Source organism: Podarcis melisellensis, assembly GCF_964234715.1.
Source record: "Podarcis melisellensis genome assembly, chromosome: 16".
Lineage (NCBI taxonomy): Eukaryota > Metazoa > Chordata > Lepidosauria > Squamata > Lacertidae > Podarcis > Podarcis melisellensis.
The window spans coordinates 26,887,438-26,899,736 of NC_138533.1; the positions used below are offsets into that span (position 1 = coordinate 26,887,438).

Sequence of the window (12,299 nt, forward strand, 5' to 3'; positions counted from 1 at the left end):
CTTGGGCACAAGGGATGAGATGGTTGCCTTGCCGTGTGGCTTGCTAGGTTGAGCTGCCTCTGGCAACTCCCTTCCCCTCAGAGGAGGGGATTATCCTCGGAGGCACCCTCAGCTCCCACCAGGCCTCAGCTGCCTGGGCCTCCCTGGCACTCTCTCCATGAAGCTGTTTCTAATGCTTTTTTGTATGTTGTGTGGGGAAAGACGCCTTCACCACTTGGTTTTCTGCAGAGCGGGCCTGCCCAGCTGAAGAACACACCCGGAGCTGTGAGGCTTCTCCACTCACTCCAGAGCTCAGAGATCTCTGGGTCAGTCACCCACAGGACCACACGCAGCAGGAAGTGTGGGAAAATACCAGCAAAAGAACCTCGTCTGCTGACAGAAGACTCCCGCAAATAAGAGTATCGTGGTGAGCTGCTGGAGGGCTCTTCCAAATACTGTCCCAAAATCAGGCTACGGGAGACCCTCAGTTCCTCAGCTGTCCACCATCCCCATCACTTGTGTTGCCCACCTGCCACGACCCTCACTGAGGGAGGGGAGGGGAAATACCGGGGTGGTATTTTTGCAGTAACAGGCAGAAATATTTGCTGTTTCCAGCCAATTTGTCCCATTCATCAGATTCTGGCCTCCTCCAACCAGCCAGTTGACATAGAGCATCCCTCCTAATTGTTTTGCACAAAGTTCACTGGGAAGTCAGACCATGTTACTCAGTTGCTGAGTAAGGAGTCTCCTCATGAGTAAGCAATCCCTGAAACACACCCATCACCAGCTCATGATGTGGTATCTGCCTCCTTGCCCTTGGTTTGCGTTCCCCTGCCTTGCTGTGTTACATTTTGCCTGAACTCCCTGCTAGGTTGATCGTGGACTTCTCACCTAACCTGGACCCATCCTAGACGGAGTCTCTGTGGTAAACAAAATCTGCCCTTTTCCCCATATGGGATATCCAAGAGCCCGTATAGAGTCCTTATGTGGGTTCCCTATCAGTAGGAGAAAATAACAGAGGCCGACCAGAGAATATTGAGAAGCAAAGCAGCTAGTAAGCCTGATCTTTATTAAAGCTGTTGCAACAGGGTGCTCCCCTCACACGGAGCAGGACCCAGAACAAAGGTGTGCCTGCCCTTATACAGAGATTTTAAATTCCCTGCCTTGGAGCTCAAGACCACCCCTCCATACATCATACATACAGTACATCACAGAAGGGGTGTAACCCAAGACCACCCCCCCACAAACACCATACCTACATCACAGAAAAGGTGGTCTACAACAGAAATTTGAATGTTGTTGTTTTTTCTGTCTGCCAGGTTATCTGATAATGCCTTATCTGATTACCTTTCCTGGTAGTCTGCCCATTCTTTTGAAATGGTGATTACTAAATTCCTGTAACAAGGAAGGTTTTTTTCACCTCCTCCCTCCTTGCAGAGAAACATTTGGTCAGCTTGGGAGTCAAAATGGTTTCAGGATGGTCTTCCTGTGCTGATCTATGTACGTGCTTGGTTGGTACATTTATGAACATTTATTATATATATAAGACCTTAAAATTTATTATTACATCTCCCTGTTGGACCTTGGATTTATTCGGGCTGCGCTCCACTAGAAACCCTCTTGCTAAGGGTTTGTCTTGCCAAAGGGCAAGTGTCTTGCAGTGGCGTAGCGTGGGTTGTCAGCACCCAGGGCAAGGCAAGTAATTTGCGCCCCCTAACCTGTGGAGAGTGAGTGAGCCAGGTAGGGGCAGAGAGCTGCTGGTGTGAGCACGCCCCCCCAGATGTTGCGCCCGGTGCGGCCGGCCCCTCCTGCACCCCCCACGCTACGCCACTGGTGTCTTGCTAAGGAACTCCTGTCTCCTGAAATTGGGACCCTCGTTCCTGAGGGCCCCCACCTTTGCAGGACAGGTATCCTGAAATGGAAGTATGGAGGTTGTTACTCTTTACATCATTAGGAGGAAGAGGCACCTGGCCACGCAACTGCAAGGCCCGAGGCTCCTGAACCTGCACTTCTTTGGCCTGGATTGGGAGAAGACACATCATTTAAAGCCAGAATCTCAGGCCCTCCAAGTGTCCCTATTTTCTAGGGACGTTCCCGATTTAGATAAGCTGTCCTGGTTTCTGATTTGATCCCGGAAAGTCCCACTTTTCCTTAGGATGTCCCTATTTTCATTGGAGAAATGTTGGAGCTGTCTGAAGGCAATCCTGTATAAGGAAGGTTTTTTTTTTAATATTTAATGATTTGTTATGTTTTTATATATGTTGGAAGCTGCTCAGAGTGACTGGGGCAACCCAGTAAGATGTGTGGGGTACAGTGGGACCTCAGGTTACAGACGCTTCAGGTTACAGACTCCCCTAGCCCAGAAATAATACCTGAACTTTGTTTCAGGATGAGAACAGAAATCGTGTGGTGGTGGCAGGAGGCCCCATTAGCTAAAGTGGTACCTCAGGTTAAGAACAGTTTCAGGTTAGGAACAGACCTCCTGAACGAATTAAGTTCTTAACCAGAGGTAGTAAAAGGTAAAGAGACACCTGACCATTAGGACCAGTCGTGACCGACTCTGGGGTTGCAGCGCTCATCTCGCTTTATTGGCCAAAGGAGCCGGCGTACAGCTTCCGGGTCATGTGACTAGCATGACTTAAGCCGCTTGTGAAGAACCACAGCAGCACACGGAAACGCCATTTACCTTCCTTCTGGAGCGGTACCTATTTATCTACTTGTACTTTGATGTGCTTTCGAACTGATAGGTTAGCAGGAGCAGGGACCAAATAATGGGAGTTCACCCCGTCGCGGGGATTTGAACCGCCAACCTTCTGATCGGCAAGTCCTAGGCTCTGTGGTTTAACCCACAGCGCCACCCGCGTCCCAAAGGTACCACTGTATAAATAGTAAAATTATCATGGAATGGAACGTCCTGTTTTCACCGGAGAAATGTTGTAGGGTATGGAATCTCTAGGCTGAATCTGGGATCCTTCGTCATCCCTCCATTGTCCAGCCGAGTGTGAAGCTAGGAAACCTTCTGCGATACTGGATGTTTTTGTTCTGAAACATCAAAGAGGAGGCAGCACTGGGGAAACAATGGACCACCTGAAGCCCAAGGGCTGCCCCCACCCATTCCCTCCTCGGGGAAACAATGCCCGGGGAAACAATGCCTGTCAGGAAGAAAGGCCACTCAGCACTTCCACTGCAAGGACACTAGCCCTCACCTGCCTGGGAAATCCAAGCAGAGCCAGTCCGGCAGGTCATTTGGAGGAAGTGAGAGAAGCGATTCTGGCAGGAGAGAGAGCAAGGCTGACCATTTTTCTTCTTCGCCGGCTTCTTCCTTGGAATGCAGGGGGATCCTCTCTAAAAGAAGCTAGTGGAAAGCCAAGAGGGCAGTGAGGTCATTAAGCTATTCGGGGGAATTATATATATATAAAGCAAACTGTGATGTGGGTGGCAGCTGCTAAGTGTCCACTACAGGAATGGTGCCTCTTGAACCCACATCCTGTTATTGAAGGAGAAGAGGAAGCCCCAGCCAATGGCAGTGAAGGGGGCAGGAGGAGGATGCAAGCCGTTCCAGTCTCAAGGGGCTTCCATGCGGCATCCCCTTGAGCAATGCCATGCTGGAATAATAATAATAATAATAATAATAATAATAATAATAATAATAATAATAATAATAATAATAATAATAATAATTTATTTGTACCCCGCCCATCTGGCTGGGTCTCCCCAGCCACTCTGGGTGGCTTCCAACAAAGATTAAAAATACATTAAAATGTCACACATTAAAAACTTCCCTAAACAGAGCTGCCTTCAGATGTCTTCTAAATGTCAGGTACAGTGGTACCTCAGGTTAAGAACTTAATTCGTTCTGGAGGTCTGTTCTTAACCTGAAACTGTTCTTAACCTGAAGCACCACTTTAGCTGATGGGGCCTCCCGTTGCCGCCGCGCCGCTGCTGCACGATTTCTGTTCTCATCCTGAAGCAAAGTTCTTAACCTGAGGTACTATTTCTGGGTTAGCGGAGTCTGTAACCTGAAGCGTATGTAACCTGAAGTGTCTGTAACCCGAGGTACCACTGTAGTTGTTCTTCTCTTTGACATCTGATGGGAGGGCGTTCCACAGGGCGGGTGCCACTACCAAGAAGGCCCTCTGTCTGGTTCCCTGTAGCTTTGCTTCTCGCAGTGAGGGAAGCGCCAGAAGGCCCTCGGAGCTGGATCTCAGTGTCCAGGCAGAACGATGGGGGTGGAGACGCCCTTCAGGTATACTGGGCCCAGGAATGTGACCTGTTGATTGGTATAGTCCATAGGCACATAACTGCACTAATGGACTGTTACTCTGTTATTACTGTTATTTTTATTTATTAGATTTATCTACTGCCCTTTGTCACAAGATCTCAGAGCCAGTGTGGTGTAGTGTTTAAGAGCGGTGGACTCGTAATCTGGTGAACCGGGTTCGCTTCCCCGCTCCTCCACATGCAGTGCTGGGTGACCTTGGGCCAGTCACACTTCTCTGAAGTCTCTCAGCCCCACTCACCTCACAGAGTGTTTCTTGTGGGGGAGGAAGGGAAAGGAGAATGTTAGCCGCTTTGAGACTCCTTCGGGTAGTGATAAAGCGGGATATCAAATCCAAACTCCTCTTCTTCTTCAGGGCAGTTCACAAGATAAAAGCACAAGGCAAAAGCACAAATGAATAGCTAAGACAGAAACAACAAGACAATAACAGGGCCCCATTTCCACAAACATATTTAAAAGCCGTAGGATATTAATCAGCCAAAGGCCTGGCTGAAGAGGAACGTTTTCGCCTGGCGCCTAAAGATATGTAATGAAGGCGTCTGATTAACATCCCTGGGAAAAAGAATTCCAAAAACAGGGAGCCACCACAGAAAAGGCTGTTCTTGGGTCGCCACCCTCTGGCCCTCACGTGGAGGAGGCACACAAAGAAGGGAATCAGATGATGAACGCAGAGTCCGGGTTGATTTCTATGGGAAGAGGCGGTCCTTGAGGTATTTGTGTGCACTGATTGAATGTCATGTGTGAGCATTCTTTCTGCCAAGGACAGTTCTGAGCCCCAGAGCCCATCACAAGCCCAGGCCACTCTTGCTAACCCCTCCTGCTTTCAGCCTCTGAGCTATGTTCAGTTCTGGCCGCAGAGACATTCCTGCACCTGAAGCAAATAGTCAAATTGCCACCTGCTCATAAACAAATAAAAAGGATGCCTCGTTGAAGGCAGGGAAATCACAACTTTGTCAATTCTGTCACCCAAGCCGACTGCTTTGCCTCATTTCCTGACCCGGGGGGTGGCCCTTGGCTAGGCGGAAGTTTCACTGCTAAGTTGCATGTGGCACAGAGAGAGAGAGAGAGACAGAGAGAGACAGAGAGAGACAGAGAGAGACAGAGAGAGAGAGAGAGACGCAAATCTAATAGCTTAAATTTCAGAGTCTGATGGGTATGGCTGGTTCTTCATATTTCCATATATTGCAGTTGGACCTTTGTTCATCTGTCTCTGGCAACAGACCAGTTCAATAGGCTCCTTTGTTATGGAGAACAATATCAAAGGATTCTTTAGTGATTGTTTCTGGTTCTTTGGGGGGTCCATGTTTATAGCCAGCAAAATGTTTGATTAAAAGTGTGAAAGGTTGGTGGGCTGTCATCCCCTTTGTTTTCTGTTGTTCCCAATTTACAGGTGAGGCTGACCGATAGTAATTTGCCCAGGCCCCCAAGTAATTCCATCACTGAGTCTGGATTTGAACACAGCTCTCACAAAGGGCAGAAGGAGCTGCCTCCTACCAGGCCAGACTGACTCTCTCTGTCTATTCTAACTGGCTGGGGCTTTCCAGGAACTCTGGCAGAAATCATTCCCATGACCTATCCGGTCCTTTTAAGTAGAGAGGCAGTCTTCTGGATGCAAGCTCTGCTGCTGGGGCCCTCCCCCCAAGTAGCCTGCTGTCTGTCTTTAGGGGATGGAAAACACAAACACACACACACACTCCCAAGGGCACAATCGAAAAGGAAAGTCTCCTGCATGGCCCTGATGGAAATTACATTTAGCAGCACTCTGTACAAGTGCACAGCTCCCACCAGGGCTCGATTTTGGTGTGGGTGTACCAGGTCTCTCTTGAAAAGAGTTATGAAGACTCCGACAGTGAGATTAGCAACAGAACTGGCCTCAAAACCTCTGATGGCTAATGACAGGTCCTAAGAAATTGGCTCTTTACTGTTCCTAAATTTGACGAGAAACCATGGGCAAGGATGCCCCCTGGTGTCTGCAAAACTAACAAGTTTATTAGCCGTTATTAATAGTGCCCTGATGAATCCATTCAGAACTATTCCAGCGAAGAAGAAAATGACAAAGAGATTTTAGCACATTTTAAAAATATTGTTTTGCTTTTATGATTTCTGTTATAGGACACTTTGACTGTAGGATGGGGTGGGGAAACCCTAGGCATTTGAGGAGACTTGCAAGCCCCAAAGGAGCCCTGTGTTCTTTTATTTCGCCAGTCCCAATCAGCTCGATCTTCCAATCCAGGGCAGATGTGGAGTTGTGGGGAGCTCAAAAAGGTCAGGAGGTCCTTCCAGATGGCCCTGTCTACCAAGCAATCATCTGAATCTGTTTGCACACAAAGCCTGTGAGGGGTGAGATAATGTAGCATGAAGCCGTTATGCCACGACACTTTCTATGGCATTTCCCCATCATCAACATAAAGCATGCAGGGTGCTTTGGGGGCAGGGAGAGAGGAGTTGATTTGTTGCATCGGAGCTCCAGATCAACTGGATTTGCACAACTGGAGCTTGCTGGGATGGGACCCACAGGAATCACGAGACTGCTGTGTCTTCGAACATGAGAGGCCTGCACTCTGCGAGGAAAGAAGCCTTTCCTGCTGGAGACCTTTCTGTGGCCAGACCCTCCATTGCTGCCTCTTTCCAGTCGAGGCTGACATGTTAACGGCACTCTGGGGAGGGAGGGGTTAGGTTTGGTGTAATGGGATAATAATATCGGCTTCCCATGCAGAGCGCTTCATCGCTGAGGCAGGCCAGCTGCTAGGGCAGCACGCTTGTTGGCAAAGAGGAACGCATCGGTCATTTTGATGGCAGGAGGATGCGGGGAAAGTGGAAATGATTTATAGCATAACAAGGAGGAAAGACACTGGGCTATGTCAGGGTGTCAGGCTCCTGCCTAAGGCAGAGTGGTTGGGGGGGGGGCAGAGTGGGAGAGCTGGAGTCCTGGCCTCTGGATTAAACACTTCTCCATTAACACTTGCCAGGGTCTTAAACGTAAAACGACTGTGTTTTCTTATTTCTTTATTTATTAAATTTGTTTACCACCCTTCATCTCTAGATTTCAGGGCAGTTCACAGCATAAAAATACAAGATAAAAACAGAAGATACATATTAAGAACAAGAACAAAAACATAACAAACCCATTGTGTGAAATGAATGTCGTCGTCCCCCCCCTTTTTTTAAAGAAAAAAAAAAGATCTGCCTCCTTCTGACCCACAGGATATTCTTTTCAGATTATTCATTTTAATTGCATGGACTCTGCAGCTCCTCCTGCACGTACTACAATTTGGACAAGGCCACTCTGCAAACAAACAAGCCATCAGAGGAGACGCTGCTGAAAGTTCATGCTAAGAATAGACAAGCGACTTGAAGAGAAGAGTTCAGCTATGTGACCCCTCCGCCCCCCGTTCGGAAGCTGGACACCAGAGCCAGACCTGCAGCCTGTTGCCTTTCCTTTCTTCCTGCCCCCCGAGTGTGCAGTTTGTACAGGGGGCGGGATGACTCCCCAGAGCACAGAAAGATTCTCAAGGTCTGTTCCCAGCCTGAGAATCACGCTTGGAAATGATCGGATGCTGGAAACGCCCCTGGGGACAAGATCGGCGAAACAGTCAAACTTGAGCTCAGTAACTAGATAACTAAGACTGCAATCCCACCCACACTTACCTGGGAGAAAGTCCCGCTGAAATCAGTGTGACTTAATAGCTTGGGATCATAAGGAGTTTTGCTTGGGCAAATATGCTGGGCCACTTTTATAAAGCCCTGAATTCACTCCTCTACTAATGGCAAGTTAGGGTTCATCCACATTTCCGCTTGACGCATATTGTATTGCGTACCAATTGATTCCCCAGGGTCTGAGACCTTTTCTCATTGTTCTTCAGCTGTGCCTTGCAAAAATCTGATCTTACCCCCTGAATGGAATCTTGGTTAAGCAAAATCTCTCTTTGAATTTTCTGTGCATCGGCAGGTGACATATGATTTTCACAAGGCACAGCCACAGAACAAGGAGAAAAGCTCTTGAACCTGGGGGATAATTAATAGGTACACAATAAAGATCAAAAGGGATGCGGTTGGCACTGTGGGTTAAACCACAGAGCCTAGGACTTGCTGATCAGAAGGTCGGTGGTTCGAATTCCCGCGATGGGGTGAGCTCCCGTTGCTTGGTCCCTGTTCCTGCCAACCTAGCAGTTCGAAAGCATGTCAAAGTGCAAGTAGATAAATAGGTACCGCTCCGGCGGGAAGGTAAACGGCGTTTCCGTGTGCTGCTCTGGTTTGCCAGAAGCTGCTTAGTCATGCTGGCCACATGACCCGGAAGCTGTACGCTGGCTTCCTTGGCCATTAAAGCGAGATGAGCACCGCAACCCCAGAGTCGGTCACAACTGGACCTAATGGTCAGGGGTCCCTTTACCTTACCTTTACTTAATGATAAAAATACGGGTGAAGCGAAAGTGTGGATGACCCCTTAGTGAGGATGGACAAGGGCAGGGAGAGTAAACGCAGTGCCCTCCAGATGTTGCTGGCATACAACTGCCACCAGCTCTAGTAGCCAATGTGGCCTATGGCCAGGGATGGATGAGACTTGTTGTCCACCACGTTGGCTACCCTGGACTTGAGGGCCACGTCTCTCCCCACCCCCCTGCTCCTGAGCCGCTTGTGCATGAGAAGGTTTCTCGCTTCATCCTTTTCCAGGGTGTGCCTGCCTACCACAGAAGCCACCAGTGCTGTTTGAAAAGCAACTCCCTCTGTGAGAGCTGATCCCATGAGGGCTTGTAGGGAACAACTGCCTCTCCTGATTTGCAGAGGAGATGCTGCTGTGGGTCTCTTTCAGGGGTCAGAATGCTAATAGCTGTTTCCCCCTTAGTCTGCTTAAGAGGATGAACAGGAGTGAGCTTCTCTCCAGAGCCGGCCCTACTACTGGACAAAGTAAGGTGACTGCTTCAGGTGCCAGGTGCTCAAGGGGGGCAGCAGCCCCCTTGCTCTTCCTCCTTGCTCTTCTGGCCATTTCCCTCTGTTGGAGGAGAGAGCTGTGTTAGATCGAATGACTTTCCTCTCCTGAAAGTTTAGGAACCCTCTCATGGTTACCCCATCAAACTTCCCTCTTTTTATGCTTTATACTGTGGCAACAGAGGAACTAAAGCTTCCATTTTGAAGTCATGCTAGAAGAGGAGATTACTCGCAGAATATTTTTTTAAAAAACTTCAATTAAAGTTAAATATTACTCATTCTTCCTCCGACACAGTTTTATTCAGGAGGCTTAATATTTAACTTGAAGAGCTTGTCAATAGCAGGCCCAAAGTTGCACTGTCCACCATGTAAAGAAAACAGGAAGTCCTCTACATAGAAACGTCCTATATTTTACCTTGTCAAACAAATAAAATACATGTGTTTATTTAATAACCTTCTCCACAAACAGAAGTAGCTACTGGCACGTGGGAATAGCAAGGTTTGGATTAGCTATTGCAAACCGGGTTCCTTTGAGATGTTTAGAACTACGACTCCCAGCAGGCATGGGCTGATGGGAGTTGTAGTCCTAAACATCTGGAGGGCACCCAGTTGGCATAGGGTGGTTTAAATGGCAGCTTCTCCTTGTACTTACTACAGGGACTACCCTTTATTCACAGCCAATGTTCCTGTCTAAGATCCGTGTCTAAAAGGGAGACTGCTTTTGTACAATGGCTCTTCACTGTGTTTGATCGGTCCCTTTGTTTGGAAGATTGATTCCTGTTCGCTCTAGGATGATTTTCCAGTGATAACCGGGCACTCAAAAACCAACTTCTGAAAGCATGGTTAATCATTATGGCTGCTGGCGCTTGAAACGTGTCATAACGCCGTTAAAGATAAGGTTCACGTAATGGCAAACATGACCTTGTATGGAAAACTTGTCTTGTTTTCACCCTGATTTGCCTTGGTAAAAATGTTATTAAAAAGGACCTTTCCTGTCAGCATCGGAGATATTTTGAAGTGGGGGTTATGACATAAAAAAATACCACCAAGTTAGAGTAGATCTACTAAAGGTAGCAGAGTTTTACTTCAACTCCCGCCAAACACATCATCGTACAACCATATTGATATGTTGTTGCCCAAGGAGACCATTGTAAACAAATCAAAACATAGGTTGGACTCTAAGAATCACTTGTAAAGTAAAGAAGTATATGGATAATTAAGAAAAATTGGAATTATGGAAAATGTACTGATATGTAGATTTGGGGGGAAATTGCTAATAGGATCCATGTGAGGGATGGGGGGGGGGGAGTCAAGAGATTCAGAGAATCTCATGAAATGCTTATAATTGGTTGTAAAAGTTTATTTGTAAAAACCAATAAAAAATATTTCCCCCAAAAAAGGTATGTTGTCACCCAAAATATCTGAAATGCACCAGGTTGTGAGTAGATGGCTCTGAACAAAGCATCACACTGCCCCTCCCAAAACACTCTCCAAATGGCAATTTGGGTTTTCTACAGATTGCCGGTTGCTCCAAATTAGTGGTAAAGAGTAGGTTTTTGCGGGGATGGCACTGGAGTAAAGAAAAGGCACTCGGATGCGGCACTTTAAAGCACAGATCTGACCTTAGAACTGTGCTACAAAAGGAAGTCTGGATAAGCCCCAAGGCAATCAAGCAGAAATAAGAGCCAAAAAGCTTAGGAGTACATCATAGGAGTGCGTCATCGGAGTACCAGACACTTAAAGCACTTTTAAAGCTCATGGCATCCTTAGCAAACTACAGTTCCCAGGATTATTTGGGGTGAATCCATGTGCTTTAAATGAATGCTGAATGCATGGTGTGGATGTGACCTTAGGAGGCAGGCAGGCCACACATTCACATCATATTTAAAGCACTATGACAACACTTTAAACAGTCATGGCTCCCCGCAGAGAATCCTGGAAGCTGCAGTTTCTTAAGTGTGCTGAGAGTTGTTATGAGACCTTTTCTTCCCCTTGCAGAGGTGCAGTTTCCAGAGTGGTTTAACAATCAATCCCCAGGGAACTCTGGGAGTTTTGGGATCTGGGCGGAGATTGGAGAGTCTCCTCACAACTCACAGCACCCTTAACAAACTACAGTTCCCAGGATTCTTTGGAGGGGGAGCCATGATGGTTTGAAGTAGTATTTTATTAAATTATTTCATAAAAATTATACACCGTTTGATTGTAGAAAAACCTCCAAGCAGTTTACAAAAAGATAAAACAGGAAAATCAGGGAAATTTTACGATACATGCAGAAGTCCTTAACTCACAGAGGATTTGAGACCCATCGGCTACCCTCACCTGGTTTAGCAGGCTGGTCAAAGCTGTCTCCCAGAGCATGACTTCTGCTGCATGCTGACAGCTTCTCGGAGCCACAGGTGAGAGCTGAGTGCAGGGTGGAGACCAAAGGTGGTCAAACAGCCCCAGGAAGAGCACAACGTGTCCCCCACCAGGGGTTTGTTGCTCAATTTTTGTATCCCCAAATTGGGGGTTGTCTTATACGCAGATGCTGAATTCACAGGGACGAGTTGCAGTTTGTTCGCCCCCCCAAAAAACTTTGAGGTCATTTGCCCCACCAAAAAACTGATTTCTAAATTTTGGGTTTAAAAAGTAGGCATCGTCTTATACATGGGGTCGTCATTTACATGGGAAAATACAGTACTATCCCCTCCCCCTAACACCTCACTTTAACATGGGCGTAGCCAGAATTTATGGGGGGGCAAGACACCCACCTTGGCTCTGTCTAGCAGATTTGGAATGAAAACAGTTGCTTTAAATTACCTTCTTTTAACTCCAGGTGCTCAGAAAAAAAAATCTGTCAACATCTTTCTACGATTTCTACTTTTAGTTAAGTATTTTTATCTATTTGCCTAATTTAGGGGGCGACAGATACACACCGCGTCCCCCCACCCTCCGGCTTCGCCCATGCACCTTATATATATACTGTAGTGTGAATGTGGCGTCAATCAGACACAATCTCCCCTCTTAGCCGGCCGCACATGTTTATTTCAAATTTAAACTTGACGGAGGGTGGGAAGCCCCAAGCCCGGCTCTGATTGGAGAGCCGCGTCGCCTTTCCGCCAATCACGACCGAGCG

The 12,299-nt window shown here is 47.4% G+C and overlaps 1 long non-coding RNA gene across 1 annotated transcript; it reads right to left on the minus strand.

Moving 5' to 3' along the window:
• Positions 1-6,380: 6,380 nt before the first annotated feature.
• Positions 6,381-12,233, minus strand: LOC309359199. The gene is made up of 3 exons (XR_014163775.1): positions 11,504-12,233; positions 7,384-7,544; positions 6,381-6,589 (listed from the first exon to the last, which is right to left on the minus strand). It is a non-coding gene; the product is annotated as an uncharacterized lncRNA (long non-coding RNA).
• Between the last annotated feature and the right edge of the window lie 66 nt (positions 12,234-12,299).